This window comes from Limulus polyphemus, unplaced genomic scaffold, assembly GCF_000517525.1.
Source record: "Limulus polyphemus unplaced genomic scaffold, Limulus_polyphemus-2.1.2 Scaffold4408, whole genome shotgun sequence".
NCBI lineage: Eukaryota > Metazoa > Arthropoda > Merostomata > Xiphosura > Limulidae > Limulus > Limulus polyphemus.
In genome coordinates this window covers 22,661-40,476 of record NW_013670018.1, presented here as the reverse complement: position 1 = coordinate 40,476, position 17,816 = coordinate 22,661, and the positions used below count along the sequence as shown (strand labels likewise).

At 32.9% G+C, this 17,816-nt stretch overlaps 1 protein-coding gene across 1 annotated transcript in view; it reads right to left on the bottom strand.

The window, feature by feature from the left end:
• The window catches only part of LOC106471098 (synaptotagmin-12-like), a 51,982-nt gene extending 41,181 nt beyond the window's left edge, over positions 1–10,801 (bottom strand). The window contains exon 1 of the mRNA XM_013931686.2: positions 10,589–10,801. The gene's annotated coding sequence lies outside the window, so the exon portion shown is untranslated. The remainder of the gene's footprint in view (positions 1–10,588) is intronic.
• Positions 10,802–17,816: the final 7,015 nt, after the last annotated feature.

Here is a 17,816-nt window from a genome sequence, read left to right as displayed (position 1 = left end):
GGGTGGTTAATGAAAGTGATCCAAAACGCAACATTAATTTCTTGACGACCTAATATTTTATGAGTTTAGTTAAAAGTCGTTCATATTATAATTATAGTGCCATACTTATTCTGCTTTAATTAAAGTTAACTTATCCTAAATTGAATTACTGTTATTTAACTCTCCTATCTTACTAAGCATTTTTTAATTGCAGTAACAAATGTTCATTTGTTCGAAGCCACATAATGAGCTGTCTGTGCTGTGTCAACCACGGGTATCTAATCCTTCAGACATACCCTTGAGACACTGAGGATAACAAATGTTTATAGAGAAAACACTACATGAGGCGTAGTTTAATACTATTGTATTTGGTAATCACAAGGTTGGGGACAAAATGATGACGACCACGAGATTGTCCTAGCTAGAAAACTAAAGGAAAATTTGGAAGATAACTCAGTGGTTTACATAATTATCTAAAGGAATAAGTCAGTTTCAAGATGATTAGTTAAATTCGGAATTATTTAAATTTTTAGTACTTTTGTAGTCTTTGAATTCCCAGGAATTTTGTACATTACATTTAGCTTGATATTGTTTTTTTCACCTTAGTTAATTTAATAACATAGTTTTGATTGTAGAAATCCATAACAAAAATGTTGGTGTCATTCATGTTGGGGACGGGCGTGGTCCAGTGGTAAGTTTGTCTGATTGAGAATTTCAGCATCCGTAGTTCGTGTTTCATTCCTGCAAAACTGCGCTCCGCACTTTGTGAGTCGTGGGTGCGTTATTAGAGTGAAGGTAAAACCCCACTATTCAATTAGTATAGCCCAAAAGTTGGCGATGGATACTGTTGGCTAGCTGCCTTCCCTCTAGTCTATATTATGGAAAGCTATTCATATTGAACGTAAATATTGCAAAACACATAAAGATCATCATTTCCTTGTCTAATATTTGTTCATCAGAATTTGTTATATAAAAATACTTCAACCTTTCGTCGTTCTGAAAACTGAACATCGAATTATAATGAAAATCAATCTGGTAAAGGTTTTCCAAGAAAAACATGAGCCCTTTTTAAAAAATCCCAATTTAAAACATGCTATAGACATTGGAATTTTTTATCGATGAGTTTTTATATAAGCGAAACTCTTAGTATTCGTCTGGAACTTATCATCCCGGAAATATTATTCACAATATAACAAGTCATTAAAAGTTCTGTTGCGTGTTCAGTTTTCAAAACTTTAGTCACCAGTTTTGAAACGTTCACATTACTAAGTACTATAATTCTATTAGTGTTCAGCAACATAAAATGTCATTCTTCGTTTTCTCCAGTAAGTCTGAAATTGATAATTATAGGTCTAGCATTTCCGTAGAAAATGATTCGGTCGTTGACTACTTCATATGGCACATCGATATGAAGTTATGTCACAATTGTAATAGCACGTGTACAATAGAAATCGTAGTACTGTATTCAACTTAATCTATACTTATCTTCTGTGATTTCTGTTATGAAATAGGCCAGTGATGCTGAGGCAAACTACTTTTCTGTCGATATAATAGTTCACAAAGAGTGGATTGTCAGGATACATTATCAATTTAGACTGGTCAGGAGAAAATCGATGGATATCTGTCTCTCTATTCTCCTACCTACTTATCCGTCTATCTATCTTTCTATTTCTCTATGTTTTTTATTACCGTGTTAACTCTACTGTACATAAGTTAAGAACTTACTTTGTGTAAATTTGTATTATTCGAAACGTATGTTTCGGAATATACGTAATATATATTTTTTAAATAGATGAATTTAACATCAATAAAAAATAACTGAGAACGCATGCTACTGTTTTTAGTTCTTTCCAAATTATATTTTATGTAATTAAATAATTTTGACGTTTTCAGACGCATCAGAAAATAAATTACCAATTACAAAGCTAAGAACATTAACTGCAATAAAATATCCATTTACAGAAAGTCATTTAAATTCAAATACAAACGAAGCTAAGAATATTAACTGCAAGAAAATATCCATTTACAGAAAGTCATTTAAATTCAAATACAAACGAAATATTTAGATATTTAATGATCAATGACAGAAAAATGTTACTCAGTTTTAGGATATTTTCAATTAGCCACTAATTATTCTGTAGCATCTTTAAGAGACACACCCGGTAAATACCTATTGACAAACGTATATTTTAAAATGTGATCCAACAATGAAGTGCCTTGCCCCCCGTGGCACAGCGGTATGTCTGCGGACTTACGACGCTAGAATCCGGGTTTCGATACCCGTGGTGGGCAGAGCACAGATAGTCCATTGTGTAGCTTTGTGCTTAATTACAAACAAACAAATGAAGTGCCTTCCCATAATGTACCTTATGAATGTTCAATCATCATGGAGTCCGTGATTTGTTCATAACTTAGGTTAATCATTCAACTCTCCACCCACGCCTTAATTTATATAATGTATCATACATGTCAGTATATAGCTAAAATAACGGAAACTCTGTATGTTAGTAATTAGGCCTCAAATTGTGTTTTGTTGTCAGAAGTTAATTAACTATATATGATATACTAAACAGGATACACTATGAACTTTATGCAAACCTGGTTCAAGATAGCTTTTGGAGACTATGAAAATGAAGAATTAATAAACTTGGCCCCATCGGCTATTGGAAGAGCATATACAAACTTAGAAATTAGGAAATACGATTTATTCCTAGAATATTCAAACTTTCCGTGGGATTTGTTTACCATTTTTATTTTGTTATTGGGCCTAGTATGACCTAGTGATTAGCGTGCAAAGACTGCCAGTTCAAGGATTCATGGTTTGTGTTCCGTTATCATAAAATCGAGCTTCTACTTTGGGACCGAGGGCGCGCTACAAAAATGGCGGTCAGACATGAGTAGCCCAAGAGTTGGCGGATGGTGCTGTTGAATAGCTGCCTTTCTTCTAGCCTATTAATTAAGAATTAGATAGTTCTTGCGTAGCTTTGCGCGAAAATTTTAAAAGAATAATCAAACCCAATATACTTAAGTAAGATAAATTTGGACACGTGGAAACGTGATAAAAAATATAAATACTCTTATTATTTTTCTTATTTTGTATTTCTATAATTATGACAAAGATAAGGCCGTATGCCACTTTTTTAAATTTTGAAGTACTGAACAGAAGAAAGACAGCCAGTCAACGACACCCTACCATCTAGATCGGGGATTTATAATTTCCAAGACGGGAATATCCCTTGTTCTGGAAAAAAAATGAATATGGGTGAAATTGAGGTTTCAGGACCATCCAGAAAAAGATATGCAACAAATCGTACACCAGACGTGGTAAGTAAAGTGCGATGTCTTGTAAAAGATGACAAACGGCAAACACAAAGTCAGTGGAAAAACAGTACACAACATAATCAATAAGGATATCCGTCTGGAAACGAGGCTAACAGGGAATGGGTTCACAAAGATAAGGTTTCTAAACATACCTACTATTCAACCGCCACATATTTCAAGCAGCTGGAGAATCTAAACGGGTATTCATTCTATTCTATACAAAGACATGCGGGTCAAGTCACCAGACACAGTGATTATACATTTCTGTAAGGCTAGAAGTGTTGAAATAGGCGCTGAGAAATCATTCTCCTCGTATACTAGATGGATTATGGAAAGCACGCAGGGTGGAGTGGTGTGCTTTGGACCTAGCCTTTTACAGTAGCAACTTCGCTGTAGAACTATTTTCAAGATGAACGGCCATCAGATAAAATATAACTGAACGTGGCGACATAGAGTATAACGACGTGGTGAGGCTCTAAACTTTTATTAATATAACGTACTCAACCTTTGTACAAATTGTATTTATTCAGCAGAGTGATATGTTTTGGATCATTATTTTTTTAATTGAAAGCCTAGATCCAGTAAACATCCGTCACTGATTTTCCATGATCAACCAAAATGTTTCGATATTGCCCCGTCTTTGTTTTGCCATCACTTCGAGCATCATCTTCCACTGCTGATGCAGAAAAACTTCCTACGTCGTTAAAGATCCATTACCATTTTTTACTGGCTTACTTGCATAGTCTCGCTTAACTTCTCAGAGTCACGTTTTCTTACGTAAAGTCTCCTGCAGTTTCCAAAAAAGCTCAATCTTTGTCTCGTCAGTCCACAGCTCATTGTCATTCGTTCATTAATAATTTATGCAAAGCTAAAACGCTTGCCTATGTTCACGCGTCAAACGTTAAGGCTTTTGGCTGCAACCTTCCCTTGTACATAACTATATTTGTAACTGCCTTCGAACAGTTCTATGTTCACTTTAACTCTATGCATATAATGTATTTCTGTGGATGTTTAATATTTATTTGATGTTAACATTCTTGGAAACCCCTTAACTCTTGTTTCGCTGTTGTTCTTTTCACTAATTTCCAGTACTAGCTAGACGTTCTAATGTTATTCGAAACATTACTATTATGAAGATTACGCCATTGAGTTTTTATTTTACATTTAATAGAACAATAAATTATAACCGTTTTTATTTTAGTAATTCTACTTTTTACAGCAATCATAGAACTTTGGATGATGTTGGCACTTTACCAATCATTCGCTCCATTGAAACAAAAGTATCTATGGTTAAAACAAATGCGAGAAATAAATAGATCATTATGAAAACCAGCAAATCCAAATTTAATTGCACACAGTAGCTGATGTATAGCTATGTTACTATTTATGGAATGAATATTTGTTTTATTGAAATAACTATATAACACATAGAAACAACACAAAAGAATGCAGTAAGAGAAAAGCCATTAATGTTATATATACAGTTTTTTCCAATGTTTTAGGTTTTTATAACAAATTTAACCTTTTTTTTCTCGTTGGACTGAGATTTATATATAGCTAATAAAACATTTGAGTAGTTGCATCAAAAATGGATCACCAAACTCATATGGGTTTCATTGAGTTACAGTGCAAGTTTACAAAGTGGTTTGAAATGAAAGAAACTATAGATTTAATAACAAAATGTATTTCTTTCCGTTACTATTTAAAGTAATAAAAGTCCAGATACAACAAGTATTTAAATTAATAGTCACGCAACACGACGCTAGCTTACAAACGCATTTTTTTAATGAATGTTTAATAGTAGTTATTGCAGCCGATGAAGTAGTTGAAACGTTGTTGTTCATAGTGAGTATGTTATGTTCATGGCGAAAGTGAAAACGAACATTGAAGTAACAACCAAACAATTTACGTGAAAGACACCGGTACAGAGGCGTGTCCTCTTTTCCTCGTCTATATTGAATTTTATATACCAAAGCACAAATAGATACCTAGATGGCTCAAACTACTAGCGAAAGGTTAATTCTTTTCATGCAAAATAACAAAGATATTAATTTCATATTATAAGTATCTCCCATGTGCATTAATATAAATTTATTTTTTTAAAGGCATTAATGCGAAGCGTATGTAATGTAGCAAAGGAAGTATAAAACTTTGACATTTTGACGGTAAACCAATAATTAGTTTTATACAATGGAAGTATCTTTTCTTGAAAGAATTATAAAAATATTTTAAGTTATAAACAAAAAGTAGATGTTTTGTAAATAAATAAAAAGAATTGAAGAGTGCGTTAAAATATATTTGATCAAAAATTAGAAACAAATAAACATATATATATATAGTCATCGTTTATAGATTAGCAAAGCTGGACAACGAATCAGTGTTAAAAAATGATTTGTTTTTCTTTGAGATAACTTTTTTTTCTATTCAAATGTCGTCAATATTTACATTTTGCGGCTGCAGCTTTATAAAGCCACACTGGTACCTTCACATTTTTTACTTAATTTTGAAATATGTAAAACTAAATTTGTATATAATTCTTTCATTGTTCATGTAGGTCCACATATTGCGTCATATTCAATGATTTTACCTGATAAATATTCAATGTAACAAACTGATCAATTAGTAGGGTTAATTTTGATATTGATAATGTTTTGGTTTAGTGTTTCGTTTTGGTTTTGTGTTTGTGTGTGTTTGTTGTTTATCATATGTTATTCGGAACCCTGTAATAAAATGTCATGAATTCCCAAACAATTTGGTACATAAATAGTTTAGGAAAATACGCTTAAAAAGCTGATGGGGTTTCTATCGATAATTCTAGGGTTGATGAAGTCACTTACTTTTGTGAAAACCGCTACATAAACTAACTATATCAAACTAATATATTTTTAACCGAGTTGCAGAAACTACTTCTGGCTATATTTAGAAACAGCAACAGACTGTAGACAAAAATCGCTGTAGAACACCATTTTACCATGTGAAAAACAACAACAACAGACTCTTACTGCCCAAGATTCCAATGAGATAAAGAACAATATTTCAAGTACGTAGTTGTGTGGAATTAAATATTCAAATATAGAATGCTTCATTGCTAAAGAAACAATAGAAAGGGCGTCCACTGATATTGGCTATAAGTATGATTGAACACTTCAGGTTTAATTTGATAACGTTTTTTGGAAACTTGCCGTGTATTGCGATATGGACAAACATTAAATTAAGTTGTTATTAATTCAATCACGCTAGAAGGTATGCTTGATCTGTTATTACTGTTGTATTTATAGTTCATAAATCTCGTCAATAACGACGGGAGCTTCTTCACAACCGGAAATATGTAGATTGATCAATAAACTCATATGCACTAGAATTACAATTATAACCAAAATATTCGCACCAAAATTAAACCGAACAAAACAAAAGTATCATATGATATGTCATATCCAAATTTTCAAGATTATAATTACATTTATTTTTTTCATATTGTTAGAATACCCCATGTTTTTTTTTTGTTTTTAACGCAAACTTCATTGGGTTATCTGACGTTTCTACCGGAGGAATCAAACCTCGGATTTTAGCGTTGTAAATTCGTAAAATTGTCCTTGACTCATCGGAAGACGAAAAACACATGAAGAAATACATGTTTTGGCATATTTTAGTGGTTTTGGTTTGAATTATGCGCAAAGCTACACGAGGGCTTTCTGCGCTAGCCGTCCCTAATTTAACAGTGATAGACTAGAGAAAATCACCCACCGCCCACAGTTGTCGGGTTGCTCTTTTACCAACGAACAAGTGGATTGACCGTCACATTACATCATCCCCAGGGCTGAAAAGGCAAGCATGTTCAGTGACGGGGATTCGAGCCCGCGGCCCTCAGATTGCGAGTCGAGCGCCCTAACCACCAGGCCACGTCACGCAGAAAGTCGGGATTCAAATCCGTGACCCTCAGATTGCGAGTCGAGCGCCCTAACCACCAGGCCACGTCACGCAGAAAGTCGGGATTTGAATCCGTGACCCTCAGATTGCGAGGCGAGCGCTCTAACCATCAGGCCAGAAAGTCGTTTATAATAATATCAATAAGAAAATCTTTCAACCTTAAAAGGTCAGAAAAGAAAACAATACAGTATCGAATCTAAAAATAAAAAAGCAAAAAGTAATAACAGTTGAAGTAGCCTACACTTTCATGTTGATTCATTACAGTCTGAAAACTAGATGCAATTACGAAAAAAATGTTACATCGTTACTTCAGGCAGTTTCAATGTAACAATAAGGTTAGTGATAATACTTGAAGAAAAGCACTGTCCGAAAAGTCGAAATCAAATAAATAAAAGAAATACGTTTCCCATCTCTAATTTGTTTTTGAGTATTAAATTATTGTATCTAGCTTATAACTTTATTATTCCATGACTCATTCTTCCATTTTATTAGCATCATTAACTCATTTGATTCAAATCAGTTCAAAAGATTACTGCGACACTTGAATTGACGAAAAGCCAAGGGCTCAGTTAAATATGTCTGGATAATATAAAGTAAAACATTAGACAGGTAAATTAAAATTAGCAACTTACCTTATACAAAACGTGATCATAATTGCAGCATAGCGACAAAAAATCGTGCGTTGATAAAAACAAAAAATTAATATATCTTTATTCTAGTGAAAACCAGAAAAGTAAAATTCCATCATTTCATTCATTATAAGTGAAGATTCTAAATGAGATGCTTGTAGTGTATTATAGTCTATGTAGGAAAACTTTCTGATATTTCTAATTTTTCTCGTGCAGAGATGCTTTCTTTGCTTCAGACATTTATCACACTTATACTTTAGACACTGTTACTTTCATATTTAAAATGCGAAAAAAAAAGTAGTTTTATGTTTTAAATTAGATGTGCCTTCTAATTATACTGTCTCCACCTTTAAATATGAGTGGAACATTAATATATGACGTTCTCTCTCTCTCTCTCTCTCTCTCACAACTCCTCCCCTACACACACAATATATCTAAAACTTGCAATTGTAATGCACCGTTTCTAGAAAAATAAAACAAAGTCGCGTAACATTTTATTAAAAAATACTGAACATTTTTGGTATTATGAAATAGTTGTTTAAAGAGCTACATTTACACTCTTAATAAACACGCTGATGTACACATAAACGTTTCCTTGAAATGATCACTGGTATCTTCACTAGTGTGTAACAGCTTTTCTTTTAAAAGCCAAATTCAAAACAACAGAACTTACTTTCTCTAAACGATTTTGTGCACTTTTATACATAACTTTTACATTGGAGTTAAGATTGTAAAAACGTGTTATTATTAGTGGCTATAAATGGTTGCTCTTAACTGGAATTACTCAGTCATATACCTAATAAAATAATACCAGACGTTTAGTCGCTTCTTTAAAGAAAAAAACGTAATATTTTACAGATATGTTTTAAAACTACGTGTAGTAGTTGTTATCCACGCTAGGGTTAACAAGTATTTTGTTCTGAATCTCACTTTGTAGATTGTAACACTATTGTTCTGCTGTTATTACACAGTTTGTATTTACTATGCTTAGTCCAAATTAACATTCGTTCAGTGTTTACTAGTGTTCTCTCAAACAAACGTAGGTTAAAGATTACATTTTCAATGGATCCTAAAACACACGAAATTTGGTCAAAAAAGTAACAAAGACTCTAAAAGACAAATTTATGTTGGGAAAATTAAAACAGTAGTTGTAACGTAAAGTTTCAGTCATTATTAATTAATAATGCTTTTAAACCATATCAGTTAATAATATAACTTGAATAACATTTACTGTCCAAACCTCGACCACACTAACACTGTCCATCCTGAATATCTATCTATAACAAGTTAACAAAGGCAGGGTGATGTGTCTATCCATATTACACAAACTGTTGATCATATACGATATTTCAGTTGAATTGCAGTGTCCTATGAAAGGCAGCCAGTAACTTTAGAAATGACGTCAGTCAACACTAGCATATTGCTCACTGCAACACAATCTGTTTAATGTGATCGTGTGACGACTAAAACATCTTAAACGTTTAGTTGGCCTTAGCAACGATAAGCTTATTGCCTGAAGAACTTCCACACCTTCTTAAAGCAGTGTCGTTCCCAGGAGGTTTCCGCGTTTTACATGTGAATACGTAGTATTTTTATGCAAACATAATTCTTAAACAACTTGTGTGAATCTGTGAAAACATAAGTAAAAGAATAACTTAATAGAAGCGTTAGAGTAAAGTTAAAACTAAACTTAAGAGAATGTCTTGATATAAAGAATGTATGAAATATTCTCTCGCGAGTGTAATGTGTTGCACGAGAAAAGCAGAAACTAATTAATACAGAAAAGACGACAATACATTTCTTAACTGTCACAATAGGTTAATAGATTGTATTTTCAACTATCACAACAACATAGTAGACTAGGCATGTTATATTGTATTCTTAACTGTCACAACAGCGTAGTTGACTAGTCATGTTATATTGTATTCTTTACTGTCACAACAGCGTAGTAGACTAAGCATGTTATATTGTATTCTTAACTGTCACAACAACGTAGTAGACTAGGCATGTTATATTGTATTCTTAACTGTCACAACAGCGTAGTAGACTAGGCATGTTATATTGTATTTTCAACTGTCACAACAGCGTAGTTGACTAGTTATATTGTATTCTTTACTGTCACAACAGCGTAGTAGACTAAGCATGTTATATTGTATTCTTAACTGTCACAACAGCGTATTAGACTAGGTATGTTATATTGCACCTACAGCTCAATAACTTACAAATTACCGGCAAATAATTTAATTTCTATCGATTTCAGGAAAAAAAGCTTTTCTTTTTTTACATTCTCTACTTACGAAAAAACACTGTAATTTTATTATATCCCAAGATAGTGAACTAATTAAACAGAAAGCCGGAACGCTGTATGATAAAAGAGATCCGCCAGAAGTTATATTAGTACTATTAATAAGAGACCAGATTTATACCTCAAATAGCAGTCGTAAGACTTATAGATTTGGAATATTAAACTACATGATATAAACATTGATGCTTTTCGTATATCTATTTTATCATCGACCCTTCAATAAATTTTATTTGTGACTTAAATATTAATTAACCATAACATACAAGTTTGCATTCTGCCACTGGCTAGGTTTAAGTTATTATTTTTAAAAATAAATAATCTTATACAAAACAAACAAATACCAAATTCTAACTGATTGTAGCTAAACTTACATGGTTTAATGGTACTCAAGGTTTCTAAATGTAGAATGTAAATAAAAGACTCAAACCTGTAGTCGTCGCAACAGAGTGTGTACTAAACGTGACACTTTCGTATCTATGTATTGGATGTTAGCATTCCACATGAAATCAGGATCAAAACCAGCTACATACTGATCAGGTGAGAGTTTTTGATGTATTCTAGAGAAACGTGAGGTACTCTGTTCACGAGTTCTCTAAAAGGGAGCGAAGAATGCATACATCCTTCTCCAGTATTGGTGAAAGCCTATGACTAGGTACATGGCTAACACGGACTCGAGCCTCTCACTCGGCTAGATCGATCGATAGCGTGGGTTACCCTAAAAAGAATGACGTAGATGTTCTTGCAGAATAGTGTAATCTTTTTCCCGGAGAGCCTAGCAATAGATGTGCACATTGGCCTCTCTTGCTTGGTGTTTCATCTCCAGCTGCAATTAAAACATCTTTAGAGAAAACATTTGTGGTAATTTTTATTGAAAATAAGACGTTTGGAGAAGTGTGGGTACTCGTTAGTTTTGGATTTTTGTTTAGTTTTATTATTTCATATTGTTACAAATGCATGGGCTTTGTAGCAGAGATTTTTTTCAACAGTAGAGTAGTAGGAACTGACAGTTCCGTCATTACTTTTACAGACGAAACGTTAGAAGATCTAACAGCAAATTAAGAATAGGTGGTCATATTTCATTGTGATTATACTTTGAACAGTATACTAGTGAAACATCCTCACCTACTAAAACATGGCCTTTTTTTCACACGCCATGTTATTCATGATGTTATTTCAATATTTCAGATTATAAAAGTAACAAATTCTGTGGAATTTATTAAATTATTAATGTTGCACGCCTGAAAAAAAAAAGCAGAAATGTATTTCCATGCAACAATTTTCAGATATGTCGCAATTTAAGGAGACAAATCGTATTCGCTTTATTGTTGTAAATCATAATTAACAGGCCTTAATCCCAAATATGAAGGAGCTTTTAGTATATTCTTGTAACATGTCATCTTTGCGTAACGTATGACATGACCTAGTGATGAGGGCGCTCGACTCGCAATCTGCATGTCGCGGTTCGAATCCCTTCACCAGATATGCTCGCCCTTCCAATCTCACTTTTCGTTGGTAAAGAGTAGCTCAAGAATTGGCGGAGGGTAATGTTGACTAACTGCCTTCTCTCTAGTCTATCGCTTCTAAATCGGGGACGGCTAGAGCAGATACTCTCGAGTAGATTGAGTAAAATCCAACAAAACAAATATACGCTTTTGCTCGATATTTCTAGTAACTAAGTAACGCGTAACACAACACCATACACTGAACTTCGTTTACTTTAATTTCAGTCAAGTAGTTAGGCTTATATACAAAAAGATATCGCATATACAGCATAGACAAATAACAAATGGAGTCCAGTTAAACAGCGTAAGGTATTAGCGTAGTTAAGACCTAATTAAGGTCCCACAGCGTTGACAAATTTAAATTATTCGCAAACTTCAGTCATTTGAAAGATAATATAAACTTACATTATATTATTATTTAATACTTCTTATTGACATCATAAGATTTTCAAGATTTTTTGACTTTATAAAGATTTGTAATTAACATGACTACTGTTTGCAGACAGAAATGAAATTGAGTCAACAATCATTAAGAAGATCAATTTAATTTCCCAATACTAACAAGAAAGTGTACATTAATTAACTAAATATGTTTACATACTTACAACTATTAGTTGATAATTTCTAAGGAAATATATATTAATAAACCTACGGAATCGTACGGAAATGCAGCTTCTAATAAAACATCGCATCTAAAAGTACCACACGTAAAGACAAAACTAAAAACGGAATCTGTCTGCTTCAGTGTTAAGAAACGATACAATCTAACAGAAAACAACATACAAGAGAAAAATAACAGTAATAAAAGTAATAACAGCCGAGTGATAAAAATAGATAGTTATATTTATTTAAACAATCAGATTATAGTAACTGGAACGAAAAGACATACCAAAATGAAATAGCTTAATAAATTAAACTGAGGAAGAACCCGTTAAATTAGAAGTATTAAGATTCTGATGTGAATGAATATTGTAAAATAATATATAGTGAGATAAAGTTGAACAAGGGTGGTATATATAAAATTATCGTGGACTAGATGTTGATGGTTGAGCACAAATAAACATTGATTTGATTAGTTTTTTTTTGTGTGTAAATCTGAATGTTAATGCTTAAGGAGAAGGACGAAATAACAGTTTAATGATAACAAAAACATGTCAATAGAAATTGAAAAAAGCTTAGGCCTCAAAACTCAAAGTTTAACACACCCACTCACATTCGTATACAAATACATTACGTTTTAGGGAAATGTTGTTCGGGGAAGAGATGATATATTTGAATGATTTCGAAACGGATGATTCAGGTTGTCCAGTTTTTACTTTAATCTTATGATATCACGACTGATAAGCCAACTTTAAAAACGTTTTCTTGTGAGACAATTCAAGTCATGAGAGGAACCCTCTTATCGTTCTGATATTTTTAATGAAAGTAGTTTTAAAGAAATATTTATATGTGAAAGCTTTTTCTTCAATCATATATATATATATATATGTATATATAATCAAAGTATTTTCTTTAATCTTGCAACTTGGTTTTAATTTATTAACTCTACATGGGTGCGGGTCAGGGGTGGTATAGTGTTCAGTGTGCTCAGAATGTGAAACAGAGGATTTATGGCTCCCATCCCGTTGCCATAAAAAGGCACTCCTCACTTAGTTTGATGCCAGAGTGACGAATAAATCCCACCATTAGATCAGGTAAGAGTAGTCCCAGAATTGAAGGTGGCGCTGTAGACTGGCTGCCTCCCTGTCAGCTTACCACTTCAAAAGAAGGACGGCAGACAGTCCTTGTGAAGCTTTGCAAAATGTTCTGAAACAAGTAACTCTAGAGGCATAATTTTAGTCCTTTGATTTTCCTCTAGCTTTTCATAGAGAAATAATGGCTTTTACTTGAATAATTATCTTTTTTTTATTATTTAATTTAAAGAGAAAATGATTTAACTGACTGAATAATTACAGAATTCTGGTCGTTCTCGTTTCGTCTCCCACTTTTGTATACAAAATGTCTTTGTTTGTTTCACAGTTTCGCGCATAGCTATAGTTTCAGTTTGTTCGTTACACCAGTGGACTTTTTAACGATTTCTTTAGGTAATACGGATGACTAGAATATCACTAAAGACGAATTATCAGCCTGTTGCTGAAAGCGTTATTGTACTGAGAAGTGACTTCAGGGATCTAGTAATATTTATGCTAATCATTAATGACGCAAATCTTGGGTTACTGTGAATCACAAGATGCATGGTTCGCGACCCGTTGCCTCATAAGTGCCTCTACGCTTTGGTGCACTATTGGATCTGTCTAGTGTAGCCAAGGATTTAGCCGGGGGGTGATATTGACTAGCTGCCTTCCTTTCAGTCTATCAATAAAAGAATCAGTGTCGGTTATGCTCAGATAGCCCCCTTTTTTCGGAAGTTCTGCGTAACGAGATGATAGACAGTGTTTTCGTGAAACCATTTCGTGCCTTGAATGGTTTAAGAACAACTTTGTGAAACGAGATAAACGAGGTTTTTTGGCGTTGAAATGATAATGTGGATGATTTTAGAATCAACTGTGGAAAAAAGTAGGTGATGGATGCATAAAATCATAATGTTAATAGTCCTGGAGAAACGTTTTTCTTAAAGAATTATCAAATTTCAACACTATTGATTTAATATATTTCTTGTATAGAGGTAACTAATGACTTCTAACACGAAATCATGACCTGACTGATTATAGCATCACTTTGTGTGTGAAAATGATTGATACTGTGGATATGACAATATAGCGTGAATGGTTAAAAACCATATTTGTGTGATTAAATAGCCATTGTCGTTTACAATAAATAATAATAAGACAACTTATGAGTCGTCTTTATGTAACAAAATAACTAATACTGTATACACGAAATAATAACATGAGCAGTTTAGAGCTGTCTTAGTTTGTAACAAAATAATTCATGTTGTTTCATTAAATAATAATATGACCAGTTTAGGGCTGTCTTAGTTTGTAACAAAATAATTGATATTATTTACACTAGATAATAATAAGACTAGTTTAGGGTCGTCTTTATTCAATACAGTGATTGGTATTGTTTACATGAATAATAACATGATCAGTTTAGGTTCGTATTTCGTAAGTAAGAGATATTGTTCACACTAAATAACAATAAGATTAGTTTAGGGTCGTCCTTACGTACTAATGTAACCGATATTGTTTACAAGAATAATAACATGATCAGTTTAGGTTCGTATTTCGTAAGTAAGATATATTGTTCACACTAAATAACAATTAGTTTAGGGTCGTCCTTACGTACTAATGTAACCGATATTGTTTACAAGAAATAAAAAATGTTCTCAAGCATGTGTTGGTTTTGGAACGTCAATAGCATTAGAGTGTTATCTTGAGTGATAACCGAAGACTCTCTGAATTGTTAGTTTTAAGGATAATTTAAATTAAAGGTTGTGAAACACTCAATTTTTATAATTGGTGTATATTTCTTTATTGTACTTAAGACAGTAAAGTAACTACCAATTTATTAAGAATGAGAGGAAATGTAGGTGTTATATTTTATTATATTGTTGTATCAGGTAAGTTCGAACCATTTTTCTTTTTAGCACGAGTGATGGAATTTATTACCATTCAGTAAACGCTTTAATGTGTTTATTTCACACACACACACACACACATTACAGGAAGTACTATCAACTGGAGTCGATATAAAATAAAATTAACAATTCACATTAGTTGATATGAAGTATATGATAAGTGTTGTTTGGAAGACACAACAGGTGGCGTACAGTTGAAAGTCAAAACGTTCACCAGGCAAATTGTTCATTCCAACAACTTTATCTTATATAGAGAGTGATTTATTTGTTTAAGGAGGGGAACTATTTTGATCTTAAGTTAACCAGTGGATTTAGAAAATAACTGTCTTGCGTCTCATTCAACTCACACACACTTATAAATTGTTACTTAATTTTGCTTTACCTAGGGTGGCAAAATGTAACTAACCACCATGCAGTAAATGTTTTGTTTTTTATTTGTAGATAAGCTTAAATTGGTTATTTATATTGTGTCCACAACAGGTATCGAAACCAGGTTATTAGCCTTCAGACTTATCGCTGAAAAACTGAGGTGCAGTAAAGGTTTGAATTTCGCGCAAAGCTACACGAGGGCTATCTGCACTAGCCGTCCGTAATTTAGCAGTGAAAGACGAGAGGGCAAGCAGCTAGTCATCACCATCCACCGCCAACTCCTGGGCTACTCTTTTACCAACGAATAGTGGGATTGACCATCACATTATAACGCCCCCATGGCTGAAAGGGCGAGCATGTTTGGTGGGACGGGGATTCGAACTCGAGGATTGCGAGTCGAGTGCCTCTAACCACCTGACCATGTCAGGCCCACAGTAAAGGAAGAAAATAATTAAAATTTATTTTAGCCAAAAATTGAATGTCTATAAATATGGTTAAAGTCTTGAACAACTGTTGAAAAATAAAAAAAAACATTAAAAAACTTTAAAATGTACACGATATAATAGATTAAGTTTAGTTAAACACCAAAATGTAATTGAAAAAAAAATAAATGTATAGATCAGGCATGACAAATAAGTACCCAAAATAATTAATTGTATTCTTTAGAATAAATATTTGATTTTAATTTAGTACAGTTTTCAGAACTAACAGAAATAAAGACGTTTAAGTAATTAGGAATTTTAATTTGGTATTATTCATTAATCTGTATAAAAGTAGCTAGAGTAACCGTCCCCTGAACGGAAGTTATGTAAATTCATGATTAATGACAGGTTATCTTGGGGTATGAAAAGTTGCTTTCCTTATATGTAATTATAGGAAACGCAAAAACGCCCATAAAAACTGCAAAACCCAAAATGAACCAAACAAACCTTCATGCTAAATTTGGTGAACACTCATCCACAGGAGGTGGGGTAGTGGTAAAAAAAAAAAACGCAAAATGCAAACCTCAAATTTGTATGTATCCCCGCATGGACCTAATGAACCTCTACATCAGTTTGGGTGAAGATCCATTCACACCCCTGTGAAGTAGTTACATGGACATACAACATACTTATGACAGTACTATATATATTTATCTAACTACTATAATTATCAATCTCACATAAAATTAGCTTTTAAAAATATTTCCAATTCATCTGTTGGGTAGTCGCCTTTTTCTCTCAATGACAACATCTAAAATAAGATACAGGATACACAATTCTTAGGATTGCTGACGTCAATGTTGTTGCTATGGTAACACTTGTTTGTCTCCTACTAAGCTAGACTTCATTGGTATCTTAAAGAAATAATAATATAAAGTGTTTTGTCATTTTTTAATACGTTCCTCGTGGGCTTGCATGTTCTAAACATTGCGCATGGGCAATGGAAGAGCTTTCATTTTAACATTTTTTGATCGATAAATTACAAATGTTATTTCTAGAACATTAATTTTTCATGTACTTAGCTGTGCCATAATTAATGTTGACGTTCTTCTCTGTTAATAATCTGAAAAGTAACATAAAATATGGTCCTTGAAGAATATACGTGATCAGTTTATTTGAGTAGCTAATAGGTTTTAATATCTTCCACTGATTTGACATCCATGGTAATACTTAAAATTTATTATATGTACGAAGCATTTTTTAGTAAACTTGTATTCTTCCTTTCAGTTTTCATGATATATCGAGGAAGGAAACTCATATAAATTCTAATAAAAGGGCAGCTTCTTGTTTGGAGAATAGTGATTAAATATATTTCGAGATTCGGGATATTATTCTTTGGATATTTAAGGGCATTTAGCTGAAATAAATATTATATCTCTTCATCTTTTGTGAAAGCATTTCTTGTTACCTAATTATTGATTTAACACTCTTTTTCTTTCTGATCATTGGGTGATCAGGAATAATAAAACACTAACCTTGACAGAACAAAAACACATTTCATAGTTCAGCGCTAACTTCTCTGAACATTAGCCCATCAGCCACCAGAGTCTGAAAAATTAATTATATTGCTGAAGATAAAGTATACATTAATGTTTTTTAACTGATCATCTAGAACCAAGTAACCAAGTAGGACCTGACGAATTCTGATATTTAACAAACAAGTAGACTTTTAATTATAGTATTTTGGCACTTGTGTATAAAGTTAAAATCATAAATAATATT